Below are 12985 nucleotides of genomic sequence, written 5' to 3' on the forward strand. Positions count from 1 at the left end.
ATACTAGACATCTTTTATTTCAAAAATAAGATCACTGAATAATAATCCAATACTTAAAAAGAGGGAAGGGTTTCTCCCAAAATAGTCCCTCTAAAGAATCCACCGCCCTTTCCAACGCTTCAAGTGTGCAGTAAGGTCCATTTTAGGAGAAAGGTAATTACAGCAATTTGAGGGCAAAATATGGACAGGAAGGAGGAATAGTCACTCCTTTCCATTCTCCTTCCATCTTCTGATATAGTAGTTAGCGCACAGTTTGGAGTAGTAAAGGGAACTCAAAGCAGAGAACAGTTATTCTGAGTGCTCACCTCAGGGCAAAAAAGACCTCCAGCTGAACAGTCTACCTGGCAATTACTGGCAACAACAAGAGTTGCAATTCTACCCCTTCCTCCAGCCAGGCTCCAGTGGGAAAAGTACCACACGAACAGCTGTGTGGTCACACTCATCTTCCTCCAGTGACGTTTTTCCTGCCTGCACATGTCCCAAAATCCACACAGATCTCTGTTTACTTACACATTTCAAGTTGTAACAGCTGGTTCATTTTGCCCTACACCTTATACCTACCAGTCTTTCCAGAGGAATATTTGCAAATGATAATTCAACAGTTCTCAAACCATACCGCTGAAAATCCTACATGTGACATCAGATAACAATCTAAATTGAAAGAGATGTTCTGCAATAACTCCAAGTTTTGATGTGCACTGTACCAAAAAATTCACATTTTTCCCTCTATTCCTCTACTCTTAATATAAGTCCAGACTTCTTACATTAGAAGCTGAAGGGTTTTCAAATGCTTAAGTAGTTCTTACATACTGATTTTTTTTTCTTTTTTTCCCCCAAAACATAGCTTTATCCATTCAGGATTTTTAAATTTCATGCAGTCAGCAGGATGATTCTTGTTGATTTCAGCAGTCATCTGTGGAGCAAAACCAAACCAAGTCAGCATCGCTTAGAACCTGAAACAGAAGTGGTGCATTGTCTGATGAAAATTATTTACAGGATGGAATATGTGAAATAATTACCAGCAAAATAGCTGACATTTGATACTAGTTTACAATCACTTAAGTAGGCAGTCCTAGAAATGCCAAACCTGTCAGATGTTATTTAGGTAGCCACTGGGCTGACAACTATTGACCCATAACTGTTGGCCTTCTTCCCTTGTGCTCTGTCTCTTACATCCATGTATTGCTTCCCACCTTGCAAAAGTTCTGAGAGGCTACCTTTTTGTTTGTTTTTTGTTTTCTTTTCTTTTCTAAGAAAGTTTTTCTGTGGTCTTCGCCTCCAAGAATTACTACGATACAAATAAAAAAATACTAAACACCAATTTTTGAAGTGCATGTGGGGAAAATAGCTGTTCCAGCTGATTCTGAATTAATTTATTCTGCCTGTTGTTGAGACCTAGCCTTGAGGGATAGTGCCTGTAAAATGAGAGGGTCAAGCAACCGATCTTCCATGTCTTGCATCAGATTTCACAGGATTTTCAAAACCAGCATCATCTTAAACAAGAAATTTCTTTAGAATTTGCTTGTTAGTGCACAATAATCAAAGTGATTTAGAGGAAGATTTCTTTCCCTGACGAAAACCGTAAGTACACTCAGCTCAGCTGCTGCCTTATTTCAAACAAGGAAACGGCAGCAGTATATATATGCCCTCCACAACACAGAACTAGTATCATTATTTGCTTTAATGACAACATGACCACAGATGCTGGTGCCAGTACTCCAGCATAAATCCACACTATTAAATGTCCTGCTTCAGCCTGATGCTATGAGCTTTACACCCAGCAGCTTTATGCTGACAAGCAGGAAGTTATATAAAAATGGAGTCCCGTCTTAGCAATTAGTTTTAACAAAACAGATATCGCACAGACAGATCAATCCTCATCATCTTATCCCCCTTTCAGCAACTTACTCTTCTACAGCTTCACATTTCTCAATAATCAAGCCCTTGAGGTAGGGACATTATCATTTTTCCTCCTTTGTCTATAAAGGACAATACAATTCCTGGCATTACAAAAACAACAGCAATGTCCTGATTGCATTAGTTTGCCACTATTTGCCTAGAATAGAATGAGCCCCTCAGAAAAATGTTATTTTTTGACGATAGAAGGAATAGAGTGAGTTTTAACCATATTTGATATTGGCCTGTATGCTCCGTAACATCATTTCAGAAAAATCTGGATTCAATTTGGGCTGAGGCTATGCTCCCACAGTTGAAGATTCTCTTTCATAATTCAGATTTTCTTGGGTTTCAGATTTACAAATGTAAAATTTCTTCCACGCATAAATGGTATGGCAATCACTGCTCCCTCAGTGTCTATTCTTCCCTTTTTCCTTATGAAAGGCAAGAATTATTTTAAACCAAGTTGTCCTTCATGCTTCACACCAACCACTGTCTTCCAGTTTTGGAAAGTACTAAGTTTTCCATTGTATAAATTTGAGTAATAAATTCTGTTCCTGTAATGTTTTAACCAAATTTCTGAGAACTCATTTTAATACTGAAGTATAAAATATTAAAAATAATACTTCATTATTTTATTAAAGATAAGTCTTGTTTCCTAGAAGCTTCACATATGTTTCCAGCATAGTAATCATCCTAAGCAACACCTCCAAATGGAAGTGGTTGCTTGCACACAGTGTTGATTGCACATAAGATATCAAGGTCGTCTTTTGCATTGCTTCAGTATTTTAGAGGAATCCACCAGTTCTTTCAGCAAGATTAATTTATACAAGTTATCTTGAATATTCCTTTGAAGAAAGTCATGCAGCATCGTACACTGTCGCTTCCAGTAAATGCTTCTTTAAATTCATGGATCATTGACTGGTGGCTCATTTTCCCTGAGTTCCAGCAAAGAACCCAGGACAAGAGAGGTGCACAGGATAGTGACAGCTTATCTATCTGTAATAGATAGATCTGTTTACTCTGGCTGTGCAATGATGAAACTCTACTGAAATCAAGGGAATTCCACCGCTGGAGTATAAAACAGTTATCAGTCAGGCAGAAATCTTAAAAGTCTGACGGTCGGAGCTTCCCTCCATTTCCACTCATTCCCTCCCCTCTGAAGTTTCAGTTCCATTTGTGAAACAATTAGGGGACGAAGCAATTCTTAATAGGGTACAGGACTAGGTGCCAGGAGATGCAGGTTCACTTCTGTCACTTCTCAGTTCTAAAGTCCACAGCAGTGAAATCATTCTACAGACTGTGGAAAAATTAAAATACAGCAAAACAAAACAAAACAAAGCCCTCAATTTAAACCCCGCTATTTTTTCCAGAAGTAAATCTCAGCAAGTCTTTTCTCACTCAGGCCGCATCTTGCCTGGATAGGTGGAAGACACTACACTATATCCATCAGACAAATCTTCCAAAATAAAATAATATTCAAAAATATCAGATGACTGGGGAGGGTAGTAACTCCAGTGTTTACTCATGCTGATAAACCTTTTGGGTAAAGCATATTAAACCTGCTTATTATGCTCAGTTCAATAGTAGTAGCTTCAATAATGCCCAGTAAACAACTCTTTTAATGCGAATACCAGATTTTGAAGCAAAAGACATTGAGCTCTAATTTCCATGCTCTACTCAGACAACTAGCAGAGTGAGGGAGTTACTAGGCTCTGGACTACATGGCATTGTTTGGTGTAGAGTGACAGTTTTCAGACTGACTGGTGGGCTTAGGTTTCGTAACACATTATAATATGCACTTCACTGTAAGCCCACCATTGCAACATCAATAAAAGGCACAGAATTGCTTATTCAAATATTCCAGTCAACAGCTCATTGCCACCTCCATCACAGACGCAAAACATATGCTACAAAGCTAAAACATCTTACCGCTTCTGACTGCTGAATTTTACATTTGCTAATGACTGATACAGAAACAGGTGCTGCTGTAAAGTCATGGGAAAGCACTGAGTTAGCTGTATGACTATGGCAGTAATGCAAAGTTGTCCAGTAGAGGGGAAGACTTCAAATTAAAACATGTGTAATTCATTTCCTTCGCACAATATTCTCTGGTGACATTTGTACAGACCTCCATGTGTTAGCAATTTATTTGTGATGTTTTGCAATTGGTTCAAAAGCAGTTTTTGATCTGTGGAGTGACAGCAGCAGCAGTGATTAAATGAAGCTGGAATGCAAGCTCCTGCTGAGCTTCCCCTGCCAGGGAGCAGCCAAGGCACTGTACTTGGGAACTTTAAGGAGCTTTTGTGGGTTTTTTCTGTTTTCCTTGCCAATTTGTGATTTGTTCTGTTTGACTTACTTCCCCTTTCCTTAAGACTGTCACTATCTATGACAAGCTAATTATGATATATTCATTTCTGAATGCTTTTAGAGATATGTCCTAGAATATCAAATAATGTAATAGAGATGAGAAAACAGCAGGTGCTTGACATCTAATTTAGTTAGAGCTGCCAGCGTGGAATAAGAGAAGAAATGAACATACAACATGTACCATGCATATATTTATTAAATCTCTATGTACCTGCATAGCAGAGAACTCGAATTAACCTAGCCAATGGATTTCACTGTTGTTCTGTACCTCTTATCTACTATACATTTACAGAGAAGGACGAATGCAGTTTGGAATATCCACCTTCTCCGCAACTATTAACCTGCAGAGATTCATCAGAAGTGGAGCTAGGACTCGATACCAGGATATTCCCATCACATTCAATGGCAGCTGAAGCTATTCCACATCTCACAGAAGAGGTATCAGACTTTTGAAGGTTTGCAGTTAGATGAGCATCAGTCAGAGAAAATGTTTATAAATATTACTGGCACAATCTTGAACAGTCCTGTCTGTCCTGTCTAGGAAGTCATGATCTTATAAGAGTGAGTCATTCCTGACAAAACCATGAATGTTCATGGTGTTCGGTGTAGAGTGACAGTTTGCAAAACCATGCAAGCTCACCCAGATTTCCTCTGATCCCTAGATCTCAAGTAGTTTGTTGAGAACATCCTTCTCTGTTCACCAGATCACAAGCTCACAAAACAGTAGTAACATTAGTGGGTTTTGGGGAGATAGAGGAAGCTGTAATAGGAAAGGTTTTAGGCAGCAAGAGACATGTCTTCTTATCACTCATGTTGTTCTTAGCTACCTTCTAGTAATACTTGCATTATTTTGTCATTTTAATGCTTTCTTATCCCAGCTGTAGCATTATGACTATATACAAGTCACCATACTGCCCTTCCCTCCAGACAGGTATGCAAAAGAGAAATGTAAGCTATAAAACCCTCTCAAAGGGTTTTGACTCTCAAAGCAAGTTTCTGCCTCAGGTCTCAGCTTCCTTTGAAGCTGATGGGACTTCAGGGAGGTCCAAACAGTCTCACTGGAACTTAGTGGAAAGTCTTCCCCAGAAACCTAGCCAGACATTAAGCATGGAGCTATACCATTTTTTTCCTAAGAAGATTCTTTCTTTCAGACATTGTTTTCCACATGTATCTTTGGTTCACTGCAGTTTAGATTTGTTTAATGCATGCTTCCACTGGAAGAAGAAGTTTAGAAGGGCTTGGATTTATTTTACTAGCTTCATTTCCTCTGGTAGATATTAATTTTCTTACACTATTACATACTTACGCATTATAGGTATTCTTGTGATGCCTGGGATTCCCTGCTTTCCCATTTGGACACTGAGAGCAAGACTTACTGAGCAACCTAATCTAGGAGCCTATTACTCTGAGCTGCATGTAACATTAACAGATACAGGCAGAGGAGCTAAAGCATCCTCTAGCTGTGACTCTTTTTTGTCTCTCTCCATCCACTTTATAGGACTTTAGAAGCTCTAGTCAAGCACCTGTAAAATTATGTGGCTAGGCAGTACTAGCTATGCAGAGTGGGTACAGCTGAAATCTGCAAAACATCAAGAAAACAGTATGATTAGATATTAACTCTGCCTCGCTATAGTTACTCTTTCTGTATTTGCATATTTTTTATGTGCCAGCAGGCAGTATTAGGCACTCTGAGTTCAAAATGGGTATCTCAAAATATGTCTAAGAGCAACCAGTGTAAGGCCCGCATTCTTTTTCTGTAGCACTTTTGACACCTGCCCAATATATGCCTGATTTTCTATGACTGCAAAAAGAATACAATTATTTTGACAAGAAAAAAAAAAAGTGTAACCAACCTTGATGTTCTTTTCAGCTCCTTATTGTGAAAGGTGCAATCCACAACTACTACCTTCTATATGTGCAGAGACTCCTTAATGCTCAGGAGACAAAGGACAGAGGACTGCAGAGCTCCACAGACCTCCTGAGAGAGCTGCAAGCAAACTCTCCAGATGGCAGGCAGCTTTGCGTTAGGTGAGTCAGCCTTCAAAGCCAGTAAGGCTGTTGGAGAAAATCACATCACCATTCTTGAATCAGAACTGGCCCATGACAGAAATCTGTATTCTTTTGCATTGGCTTTTCCTCCATCCCATGATTGCTCCAGGACAAAACCAAAATGATGCTGTGCTATTCACAAGCCATACCACAAGCCCTGAAAATGGGACTGTGGAGACCTGGTTAGGTAGAAATTTACTTAAACTCTCCTGTGAAACAGTACTTTATTTCTATTCCATTCAGCCCTTCTAAGGTTTGGCAAGGATAGTAAGACAACCTACAGGCAAGGATGAAGTACTATACTTCTCTGCACATTAGGGGAGAGAGGCTTTGGCTTTTTTCTGTTAGCTCTCAAGATTCAATAATAGCAATAATAACCTTCAGCATTAAAAATATCATGGTCCGTTTCACATAGAAAAAAATATATATAATAGGGTCTTATTAACAAAACCAGGTTTTCTTTGGGTGCTCTGCCATCTCTGAAGTATGCAAGCATATGAGGAGTGGGAAGAAAAGACATTAATTATTGAACTGAGAATGGAGGATCATAGTCCCTGTGAGATTCAAAAGACCCCTGGGAAACCAGACTTCCTTGTAAAGCACTTCTGAGACTCATGTCCTCATGGATCAAGTGCTTTTGCTTTCTTTACAGCAGCTGAATGGATACCAAAGAAGTCCTACATATAACAGTGCTCTCTGCAAGACCTCAAAAATGACAACTTTATTCACCACTGCGAATTGCTAACTCAGTAACCCTAATCCTCAGGTATGGTACTCACTTGTTTCCAGCACAAAAAGCACAGCTCTCTTAGCATTTATGAAACTGAATCTATAATCATGTCTCAAATTCAAGCATATGCCCTGCACTGCCCTTCAACAGATCTGCATCAAGTTGATACTTTCACATTTGAGTAATTTAAACCTGGAAAGAGTTGACTATGCCTCTAGATTTTTCAGACTGCTGTGCACAACTAATGAAAAAAAAAAAATCTTGTAACAAAGAACCTAGCATAACACAAAGATTAAGTATTTCCAACAGTATAATGGCCAAAACCTACATTTTATAGCTGGCGCCATGTATTCTTTATAACACTAGCAATACCTGTAGCAAACTGCACTTATTAACCAGAAGCCTAGGGCTATCAACAGTCACCTCAATAAATTAATGCTGCATGCAGAGCTCAAGTCAAAATGCAAAGCTGGCCCAACGTAAAAATGTGCAAAGCCCTTTCTGCAATAAGCAGTATATTTTAACAGACAGCTGTGACACCAGTGTGCCATCATCCAGGCTGGCTGTCTGCCGGTGTCCAAATCATTGGTCTGAAACTTTAAAGCTATGGGGTCTAATTTCGCCACTAAAACGGGTACACTGTGGGGCTAATCAGTCTGGACAGAGGATTAGATAAACATCACAACATTTCTGCTTGAATCCAAGCTAGCTGTCAGTATAAATGTGCCTATTGTGTAAAAACACTCCAAGTGTAACATCTTAACTCCCAGGTAAGATACCAGCTCTTTAGCAAGGACCCTAGTGACACTACCTAAACTGGTAGGTGTAGAAGCACGAAGTTCTCCAGTCTAGATAGATACCATGTCTGCAACCACTCCCATACTGCAGTGAAACTTGCACCTTGATCTTTGCAGGACAGAAACCCAGGAATGTGTGCTGGAGGACATAAGACCACTCCAGGTCCTTCACTGGGCATTTCAGGATCAGGACCCCAGGACACACTTCACCATAAATGCAGTATTAAAAAAGATGGGGGGTTTGCTTTGTGCAAGACAAACTCAGCAGTATTTTCCTCTTTCTTTCAGACACTGTTAAAAGAGTTATCAATCATATGTTCATTTTTAGATGGAGGGCAGTTTTATACTTGGCTTCCTCTGCATGAGTCAACTCAAAACCAGCTAAACACCACAAAAGAGTCAAACTAGCTGTTGTCTTAAATAAGACTATTTTCTGACCGTCTTTCTTCTTCCTTGTTCCTCTTGCTTATATATATTAAAGAATGAAGTGCCATTTAAAACTTCTCTGATTGTCCTTGCAGTTTCTGGAACGGTTCCCCTCTGGAAGAACTTTTAATGGCTCTATCCTTCCTCTCAGAGTATTTGTGTAGTTGAGTTTGCTTCTGATACAGTGTGCTGTTCTGCAATCAAAGCCAATTAAGAATCAGGCAGAGACTTGCTTCCTTCAATGCCTGACTAATAGGTCAGAGTTGCTTAATATAGCACAACACAATAACCTGGTCCCAACCATCACTTGCAAGAGAACCTTTTAAAGACATAAAAGCTATTTCAGACCAAGGATAGAACAAGTTCTCAAACAAATCCTGCCAGCAACCCTCCCTATTTTCTGGTAAGCTCTAAAGCCTTCATAAATATATCTGTGGCAATGTCTTGGGAATATACATGTCTCTCTGAGAAATCAGGTAAATTAAAATTTAACATTTTTAGGAAATTATGGAATCTTTTGCTGAGAGGCTTTAAAATTATCAACCTGTAAATGCCTCCAGTCCCTGATGTTCTAGAGGGTTTTGTTACTGGTATTTCATGAAGACATTGCAATCTCCTGCAAGCTGATTGTCTCAACAAAAACTTAAGAGCTGCAGTCCTTACACCAATCTGAAAATTACATGGAAAGAAATCACAAATAGGATTTCATAGCAAACTCACAAAGGTGCCCTAGAACACGCACAAAATAGTTTTACAGTCACTTACAAATTCCCCTCCTGCAACTGGCACAAGTGACCAGGTAGGACCAATTAATCCGATACATTCATGGTAAATCAGTGAAAATATTCTTTCAGACTAGACTTAACTTTGGATCCAGCCCAAAATCCAGAATAATTAAAAAAACCCCAAACAAACCAACCAAAAAAACCCAAACCAGGCACATCATTGAAATCCTCATTTGTAGAGCTATGGGTGGAAAACAGCAGCAAGCCCAAGGTACTTTCTTACACCACAAATCATTGAAAGAACATACCCCAAGTTTGGATGACAAAACAAATTTAATTGACAGAATAACCAAAGGAGGGTTCAACAGCCTGGTCTGCCACTTTAGTAAATGTATTGCACTGTCAAAAGAAGGTTTTATAATGAAAGTGTTCAGCAACTTCAGTAGCTTTTATTAAGTGCTCACTATACTCTTCCTTGATCTTATGCCTTCTCACTTTCCTCATACAACCTATATGCAATTTGCCTATTTGCTGAAACTGTTCAATGGGATCATGGTTTCAACAATTTTTTCCACAATAATCTCCAAGTCTTTTTCTTGATCGCTGTGCTGGATGATTGTTCCACTTAGCAGGTATTCCCCAGATTATTTAGTTCTTCCAACTTTAATTATCTTACATTTCTCTACATTGAACTCTATTTGCCATCTGCTGGCCTACTCTCAAGTGAAACAATTCCTTCTAATTTTGATTGCATTACTCTGCATTATTTGTTCTGCCTCTAATCCTGGTATAGGCAATCTTGGAGGTTTTGTTTTCAATATTCTTTTTCAAGTCAGCTTGATAGGTGTCAAGAGAAATGGCTCAGCCAGTTCAGAAAAGAAATAGATGCTTTACAAAAAAAATCTTTGCTTCCATATGAATTTAAGTGTTCTTCAGTAACTCAAAAAAATAAAAAGTTCATGTCTCGTGTAACGCAGGAAATATAAATTACATATTGCCATAAATAACCTGTGTGCTGTAGCCTTCTCTCCCAAGGAAAGACCTAAAGTCAGGGCTCGGAATAAATTTTTCACCATTCTGGAGACTTCTCTGAGCTTGTGAAAACTATTTATTCTTAAAATTGGACTTAAACTGACCTGTGAATTAGCTGATGATTTCAGCTCCCTATTGGGAAGGTGTGTTGTCTTTTATTAGCAACTAATAGCTGTATTTTGCACTTAGAGGAACCAATCCAAAGCCTATTGTCCTGGTTTCAGCTGGGATAGAGTTAATCTTCTTCCTAGTAGCTGGTATAGTGCTGTGTTTTGGATTTAAGTTGAGAATAATGTTGATAACACAATGATGTTTTAGTTGTTGCTAAGTAGTGCTTATACTAAGTCAAGGACTTTTCAGCTCCTCATGCCCTGTTCATTCAGTAGCCCCTGGGCCAGTCCAGGCAGGGCATGATGTAAAAAACATTCTCTACACCACAGCCGGGGAGAACGGCCCTACCTGGAGCCTCTGGCAGAAAGCACCTGGGGAGACTCGAGGTCGACCCTTAGGGTTTTGGAGTCGGGGATACAGAGGATCCAAGGCCCACTACACTCCAACTGAAAAAGAGATATTGGCAGCATATGAAGAGGTTCGAGCTGCTTCGGAAGTGGTTGGTACTGAAGCACAGCTCCTCTTGGCACCCCAACTGCCGGTGCTGGACTGGATGTTCAAAGGGAGGATCCCCTGTACACATCATGCAACTGACGCTACGTGGAGTAAGTGGGTCGCACTGATCACACAACTGGAAACCCCAGTCGCCCAGGAATCTTGGAAGTGATCATGGACTGGCCAGAAGGCAAAGATTTTGGAATATCGCAGAGGAGGTGATGACGCGCTATGTGCTCACCATGGTGGAAGCAACCACCGTATGGCTGGAAACATACTCCGTGCCCCATGCCACTGCCCGGAACACCATCCTGGGCCTTGAAAAACAAGTCTTATGGCGACATGGCACCCCAGAAAGAATTGAGTCAGACAACGGGACTCATTTCCGAAACAACCTCATAGACACCTGGGCCAAAGAGCACGGCATTGAGTAGGTGTATCACATCCCCTGTCATGCACCAGCCTCTGGGAAAATTGAACGATACAATGGACTGTTACAAGACTACACTGAGAGCAATGGGTGCTGGGACATTCACACATTGGGATACACGTGTAGCAAAAACCACCTGGTTAGTCAACACTGGGGGATCTGCCAATCGAGCTGGCCCTGCCCAGTCAAAACTTTTGCGTACTCTAGAAGGAGATAAAGTACCTGCAGTGCACGTAAAAAATATGCTGGGGAAGACAGTCTGGGTTCTTCCTGCCTTGGGCAAAGGCAAACCCATCTGTGGGATTGCTTTTGCTCAAGGACCTGGGTGCACTTAGTGAGTAATGCAGAAGAATGGGGAAGTCCGAAGTGTACTTCAAGGGGATTTGATTTTGGGTGAGAACAGACAATTGATTCAATTGTATGATATTAATTGCTATATAATACTGTATATCATCACTTCTGTGGTGGCTATATGCCGTATCAACAGTATTACAGTAAGAATCACCCAGATTAATGAAGAATGAACTTTGATGGAACCGAGCAAAGTGCAGCGATGATAGAACCGGACAAGTGCAGCAATAACGGAACTAGAACTGGCTTCAGCATGCAACAATCCAACACCACACACCATCTCTCCTGCCCTGAAGGACTGTTATGACAGATGGAGCCCAAAGTCATGAATTAAATGAACTCAATGAACATTTTATAGGGATTGCCCATAGGCTAAGGGAATGATATCTGTGTTATATATCTAAAGACAGGAAAAGTGGTGGTGATTAATTGGAATGTATTGAAAAGTGTGGGACCTGGGCATGACGTAGATAGTATAGAATAAGGGGTGGACGCTGTCCTGGTTTCAGCTGGGGTAGAGTTAATTTCCTTCCTAGTAGCTGGTACAGTGCTGTGTTTTGGATTTAGGATGAGAATAACGTTGATAACGCACCGATGTTTTAGTTGTTGCTAAGTAGTGCTTACACTAGTCAAGGACTTTTCAGCTTCCCATGCCCTGCCAGTGAGAAGCTGGGAGGGGGCACAGCCAGGACAGCTGACCCAAACTGGCCCAAGGGACATTCCATACCATGTGACATCATGCTCAGTATATAAACTGGGGGGAGTTGGCTGGGGGGCAGCGACCGCTGCTCGGGAACTGGCTGGACATCGGTCAGCAGGTGGTGAGCAATTGCATTGTGCATCACTATCACTTATTTTGTATAATCTTTTGTCATAATTATTATTATTATTATTTTCCCTTCATTTTCTGTCCTATTAAACTGTCTTTATCCTAACCCATGAATTTTACTTTTTTTTTTTTCCAATTCTCTCCCTCATCTCTCTGGGGGCCAGGAGTGAGCAAATGGCTGTGTGGTGTTTAGCTGCCTGCTGGGTTAAACCACAACACCTATTGCATCTAGTTATTCTTTCCATTGGCTCTAGTAGGCTTTGGCTCAGGCTTTTGTTTTCCACCCAAAGAACTCCAGCTAGCTTAATTACAGACAGAAAGATAATTTCCTAACATTTACCTTTTACAGAAGATAAACTTGAATCCCAGACGTTAACTACAGTATTTAAGATCAGCAATAGGTTTCGATCATGGCTTTTCAAAAATTTGCTGAAGGAAAGTTAGCAGTAGCATAGGGCAAGAATCTGCATCACAAGTCATTAGATTAACTAGATTACCCTTAGCTTTATTCCACATTGAAGTATTTTTCAGCATATCCTTGGAAGCACACTTTATCTGTAGATTCTATCTGAAGACTGTGAGGTTAACTCACATTCAGATTAAAAGTCATTAACTTTCTACCTCAGGAATTTGGTAATGAGTGATTTTTTTCCTTACCACCAGAAAAACAATCAAAATATAGCAAACTGATTTTTTTTTTTCACCGCCTGAGCAGCAGGTTTTGATTTTCTCTGCCACCGTAAT

At 40.1% G+C, this 12985-nt stretch overlaps 1 long non-coding RNA gene across 1 annotated transcript in view; it reads right to left on the reverse strand.

Moving 5' to 3' along the window:
• Positions 1 to 804: 804 nt before the first annotated feature.
• LOC143160126 (uncharacterized) overlaps positions 805 to 12985 on the reverse strand; it is a 32530-nt gene continuing 20349 nt past the window's right edge. The window contains exon 3 of the long non-coding RNA XR_012995331.1: positions 805 to 913. This is a non-coding gene — a long non-coding RNA (uncharacterized LOC143160126). The remainder of the gene's footprint in view (positions 914 to 12985) is intronic.

The sequence above is a fragment of the Aptenodytes patagonicus genome, chromosome 4, assembly GCF_965638725.1.
Source record: "Aptenodytes patagonicus chromosome 4, bAptPat1.pri.cur, whole genome shotgun sequence".
NCBI lineage: Eukaryota > Metazoa > Chordata > Aves > Sphenisciformes > Spheniscidae > Aptenodytes > Aptenodytes patagonicus.